Here is a 6,000-nt window from a genome sequence, read left to right as displayed (position 1 = left end):
ATCCGTTTATCCTCATGTAAGACTAAGGGTAGGCTAATACAGGATGGATGATGCCATTTAGCTTTTGTCCCAACAAAGAGGTTACACTTTGCTTGAGTACCTACAGTGACGGTGCAGTATTTACCTTTGGTAAATTAGCATCGACAACCAGTTATTGACAATTTCAGCAAGGGATCTACCCATCCTCATGAAAACTTCTGCCCCGCACAGGGGGAATTCTGTAAATCAAAGTATTCAGACTCGATAGGGAGATCCCTAACCGTAGTCCTTGCAATCATCTGCAAGTGCTATCTACAGCCCCCCCAAGTCTTATCCAAATGTGTATGTGGCTTAGCATATTTTCTTGGAATCAGGCAAGCTTCTTTTTGTCCTCCATATTCCTGTCAGGAACTCGAAGATGTCATGGTCAGGGTTTCATATCCAAACGTCTCTCTCACACCACCTACAATTAACCAAGAATCTCCAAATTTTCCTTGGTAGCAGTGCAGACCAAATACTTAAGGTCCAGATCTACAAACACGGAGGTCTTATTTACATGCCCAAATTCATTCAAATCATTAAGTCAGGTGCATAGACAGTAATGCAGACCTGGGCTACTGACAGCCAGTTATGCTGCCTAATTGTAGGTGAGGCAACCGGTACAGTCACCGAAGGGAGAGAGGCCTCCCAGGGCCAGTCAGAGGTTGGGTTTTTGGTTTCCTTCTCAAACTGGCTGATGTGCCCCATCCAGGGGAGGGGCAAAGAGAATGTACTCTGGGAAAGGTGGATATATATGGAGCCCCACAACTCTTCATATCCTATAGGAGCAAGGTGCTTCAATTCAGCTGGCCCAGAGTGATAAGAACAGTCCACTTTTTCCACAGGATTAGTCTCCTGGGGTTGGCCAAATGGATCGATTCACCCTGCAGCTGTACGATCACTAGGCTGCACACCAAAGCAGCAGCAGAAGCGTAGGGCAGAGTGAGGAAGAGGAGCAGAGCATTCTTTTTGGCTGGTCCAGCTAAGCTGTAATCTGAAATCATACCATAAATTAGGTGCCTTAAACACAGATAGCAGGAATTTGCCCCCTTGCCACCCAGGAGCAATGCTTGGACCACATGGCAGCAACATGGTCAGCAGTGAGCCACGTTATCTGTTTGCCTCCTCGGGAGGTCATGACATCCCTGCTTTCAGGTCACACATGGGCAACACAGAAGAGCGATCTTTACCATGGGCATCCCCAGTACAGTGGTGTCAGTGATGCTCCCCTCCTCCTTTGAGGTGTAGGACATGCCTGGATGTGTGCACATAGGTATTTATGCATAAAGTAAAATTAGGTGATCAAGTCCAAATTATTTTGGAAATACTATTTTCTGTTTCAGAGAGGTGAGCTTGCAATGGGAAAGAGCTAAATAGCTAGATAGCAAAAATGCTGTAGGTATCTGAAAGTACTTTATACCTGTTGGTGCAGGGACTCTGGACTGGCTTCCTATACCTGACATATGATTGAGGGGGCGACAAAGGTACCTCTATTTACGTAAAAGTACCTACCCTACTCATTTTTACCCTTGTACAGTCACAACATGGTAAATCAAAAACCTAATGAGCACAGATGCACACAACTGGCATATGCATGGTAATTGGAAATTAATAGCTATTCCTATTTTTCTTATAATTTTATTCAACACAAAAACTGATAGAAAAAAAGTATTTGTCATCTAAAAGCAAGCCAAACAACTGAAAAAATATAGGGTGGGCACTAAAATGTGCTATGTGCCTTACTCCTCAATGCCCAGAAAAAGAAGAACCCACAGACTAAGACGCCTGGTTGAACGTCTTCTGGTCTTTGCTGAAATGACCTCTTGCAGCAGCTTGCTTGCTTACTCATATCTACCTGAGCAAGCGCTATGTCTGGGGAGTGTCCAGAGCCCACTGCATCCCCTGAGAATGAGACACCCCCCAGGGAACTCTCCCCCATGCTAGCAGAGCTTCCTGCTGCTACAGCTCAGCTTTACCACTGGAGATGGCAAGGGGTAACTCTAAAAATTGCTTTCGCTGCTATGAGACGAGTATTTCCTCTGTCATTTTAATGGAAGGAATAGAGCCAGCTATTTTTAAATAGCAGGACACAGTTCTTTATGGGATCGTCTCCAAGAGGCTGTGGACATCTTCCTGCGGAAAAAAACCCAACCAAAAGTCAACCCTCAACTCTGCACTAGAAGATTAAAAATGATCAATAGCAGTAACAGTTTTTATAGGACATAATTGATATACACAAAGAATGAGAGAACGCTTCTTGCCTTTTAAAGTTTTTAAATACATTTTGGAAGCAATTTTAGGTGAACCAGGCTGACTTGTGTTTCTCATCTTTACTTGATGTATGATGACAAAAGCAGATAACCTTGGTATAGATAGCATGATTTATTCAGAACTGAAGACAGTGAGACATGCTTGCAGTCATTGCAGATTAGTAACCCCTGCGTGTACATTTTTTACTACTTTAGGCTTTTCTCCACTTCCCACCCTTCACCTCCAGCTTTTACTTTGTCTTTCCCTGTCATGAAATAATGTCCTTTCTAAAGGACAGAAACCAATCCCACCAAGGATTATATTTCACAGCCACATTTTTTATTTACAACTGGTTTTCAGTGCTCAAGACTTTTTATACTTATAAGATACCCCAGTTGGTTTTATAACTTGATGAAATGTTTATAATGTGATGAAGTAGCTTTCAATTCAGAAATACTTTAGCGAGGAGAGTTACAGCAGGCATTTTAACACCTCCAGCCAGCCTCTAAAACTATTGCAGTTTGGTGAAATGTGATTGTATTTCTTGATATAAGCTTTCAAATCAGCTCTGACTTTTTTCAGGAACAAGTAATTTTTTCTTCCTGAGGAATGATAGGTTGAAACATTCAGTTCCGAGTAAATTGTTCTGTTTGGGCACTAAAAGACCCACCGTGCCCTCCACAGCCAAGGCAAAAATCACAAATAGGCAGCAGCTATTATTACAGGCGACGGAGCCTCTGAGGGGAGCTTCTCCTAATGTCACTGCGGTATGGGCAGGTATCGTAGCACTCTTCCCAGTGATCTCTCTCGGCTTTGCACGGGAGCTGGGAATTCACCCTCGCTCAGTGCCCAGGTAATGTGACGAGGAAGGAAGTGGATGGGACCTACACACCTGAGTAATTTTATCCAAAACATGCCAGAGAGAAGAAGATTATTTATGGAATTTATCTGTGCAGGAGATGCACGCTGTACAGCAGAAGATCACTTTTTGTGAATTTCAATACCTGTTTAAGTCAGGAACAGGCAATGCTTTTTCTTCATGTTGGGTACTGTTTTGCCCCAAGCAATGCAAAAATTAGAAACATGCTTTAGCCAAAGTTACTACATTTGACCTCCATTTGCATTAACATTGTTGTAAATTCAAATTATTTCACTCTAAGATCTTAATTTGCTAGAACATAACTGACTTCCAATTACCATTTTTACAACCCTTTGTTTACAGATTTCACTGATTCTTCACTGCTATATTATATTCCACTCCTACTGCATAATTTCAAAACTCTCGCTGCTTTGACACAGCATACCAGTGTTAATACATAACTCACGTATTTACTAACTGGGCAGGAGGGAAAAACAGATGAGCAAGAGCAGGGTAAGCACTTGACTGCCATTATCTGTGAATAGGTTTAGGTTAGCAGTGATAATGGTAGAAATAGGTTTTATACGTCAGACTAAATTCATTCTGTGGGGAATTCAAATCATCTTAGTGCCATTACTTCATGGAAATGTTCAGCCTAAATGTGGCTTTTTTTTCCTCTTTCATACCCCATTTCTTATTTAAGAAGTAGGATGGCACAGCACATAAGGGTATTTATTCTCTTCCCTGAAACTTGCAGTGTTGTATCCTCATTTTTGGCTTTCTCCTCCCTTTTTAAATCTAGGCACAAGACTTCCTGAGGTGGGGGAATCTGCAATGCCTCCTGGGAGCAGGAGGTAGAGAAAGGGCGGGGGGCATTCGCAAGCGGTGGCCTCTGTTCAGACAATTGTTTCCTGCACGTAGGATTTTGGAGCTTGCGGAGCTGCTCCCAGGCACGTTTCCCTCCCCACGCACTCCAGGCCCCCTCCCCATTCCCCCACCAGAAACACCAGCTCTCCTTTGTGTGAAGGCGCAAGGCGCTCCCCAGGCAGGAGGCTGCAGGCAGGACCCCAGCAGCCAAGGTTACATTTCTTCCACATCCCAATTTGCTGGGGGGGGGGGGGTGGGTGTTGTGAATCAGAGGGAACACATACAACATTTAAAAAAAAACCACAAACAAAAAAAACCCCACAAACAAACAAACAAAAAACCCAGAAAAGGGCAATGCTTTGGGCGTGAAAAAAACCAGTGATTTTGTAGAAGAATCTTTCCTGGTTCTCCTGCCTCTTTAATAATACTCTTAACACTTTGTAATTGCAGACACTTCCATTATTTGATCTAGGGAAGAACAAAGAAATGCAGATGAAAAACATGAAAAAGGTAACACACAGAAATTCAGATGAAAAATAAAATTCGCATTTGATATCAAAAAAAGCTTAACCAGGGAATACTGTTCCAAGTATTTCAAAAGTCGATTAGTTTTTGTAACCAAAACATACCCTCCCCCATCATTTTTCCTTTTGGATTAAAAATATTTAAGTAAATTGGAGAGGAAAAGGGGAAAAAAAAACAACAAACAGGAAAACATCATTACAGAAAGTAATTCTAATCAGGGCAAAAATAAATGCATACCTGAGAGAAAATAAAATCAAGAGAAAAGCCCTTGTGAAACACATCTTCAGAGAGAGCAGCGGCCAGTACTACTTTGGGACGTATGTCTTTGGCAGAATCGCTGTTGTCCGTACGGGGCCGAGAGAGGAAAACTTGCAGGGAACAGACAGCAGGAAAGCTTTTTTTATTAAGCAGTGAATGACAATGTGCTTATATGTTTGCCATGCAGAGGACATGTCATTATTTTAGTGTTGTGATTGAAGCCTAGCACAGACATGATAAACGCTGGGAAACCCTGGGCAGGGATTTAACAGCTCTGGTGTGGTCTCAAAGCCGTCTGAAAGTAACCAAAACTTCACAGTTCAAACCGCAGCACGTAGTTAAGTGAGTAGACAACTCCTGTGTCATTACGGTATTAAACACTGACAAATCCCACTGGGGCAGAGCTGTTACAGATCTATTACGTTTTATTCGATGAAGTACACAGAAGCGGCACTACTGAGACCCCAGAAAGGAACTCATACCAGCAGCATATACACTTTGTGTGCATTTAGCTACAGATACCAACTTGCCAGAGCACCTGTACGGGCAAATATACGTCAAATGGGTCCTATTAGAGAGAAGGAGATTTGAACTCCTCATGGCCAGCGGCCATGCCACCGCTAGCTGTGAGCTCAGGAGGCTGTGTAATGAATACAGGTTTGGGCTTGATTACAGCCTGGGTTAAGAAATCTTGAAACCAAGGGCCCTGGGAATTTGGTCAGAGGTAGACTAAAATCATGAGCCTATAATGACGTTAAATGATTTAGTGTTACTGAAAGACTCTATTTCTCTGTCTCACTTTAGAAGTAAAATGAAGCTTATGACCATTTTAGTAAATGCAGTCCCACGGAGGCTCTGCCAAGGGTAAGAGTTACAGCCTCTGTGCTCTAGGGCCAAATTTGATTTATGAATCCATTCTCCCTACCCAGATCCCCCACATGGTTTCCAAAGGTTTTTGACAGAGCAATGTTAAGCAGCTGTTCCCTTACTACCTGAAGGTGTCTCTGTTTCAATGGCAAATGACAAAACTTAGGCAGCACACCAGGATCCTCTGGGGTTTAAGGTACAGCACACAGTGCGCGTAAGGCCCCAGACACTATGGGGTGTAACGCAATGTCTCCTATGTCCTCGCAGTCACACGCCCACCCCTGGCACAGGACCCAAACCTCAATTGCCCACAAGCAGTTTATGGCTCCAGAGCTGTACCTTGGCCTCACCAGCAG

The sequence above is a fragment of the Grus americana genome, chromosome 3, assembly GCF_028858705.1.
Source record: "Grus americana isolate bGruAme1 chromosome 3, bGruAme1.mat, whole genome shotgun sequence".
Taxonomy (NCBI): Eukaryota; Metazoa; Chordata; class Aves; order Gruiformes; family Gruidae; genus Grus; species Grus americana.
This window is presented reverse-complemented; position numbering follows the sequence as displayed.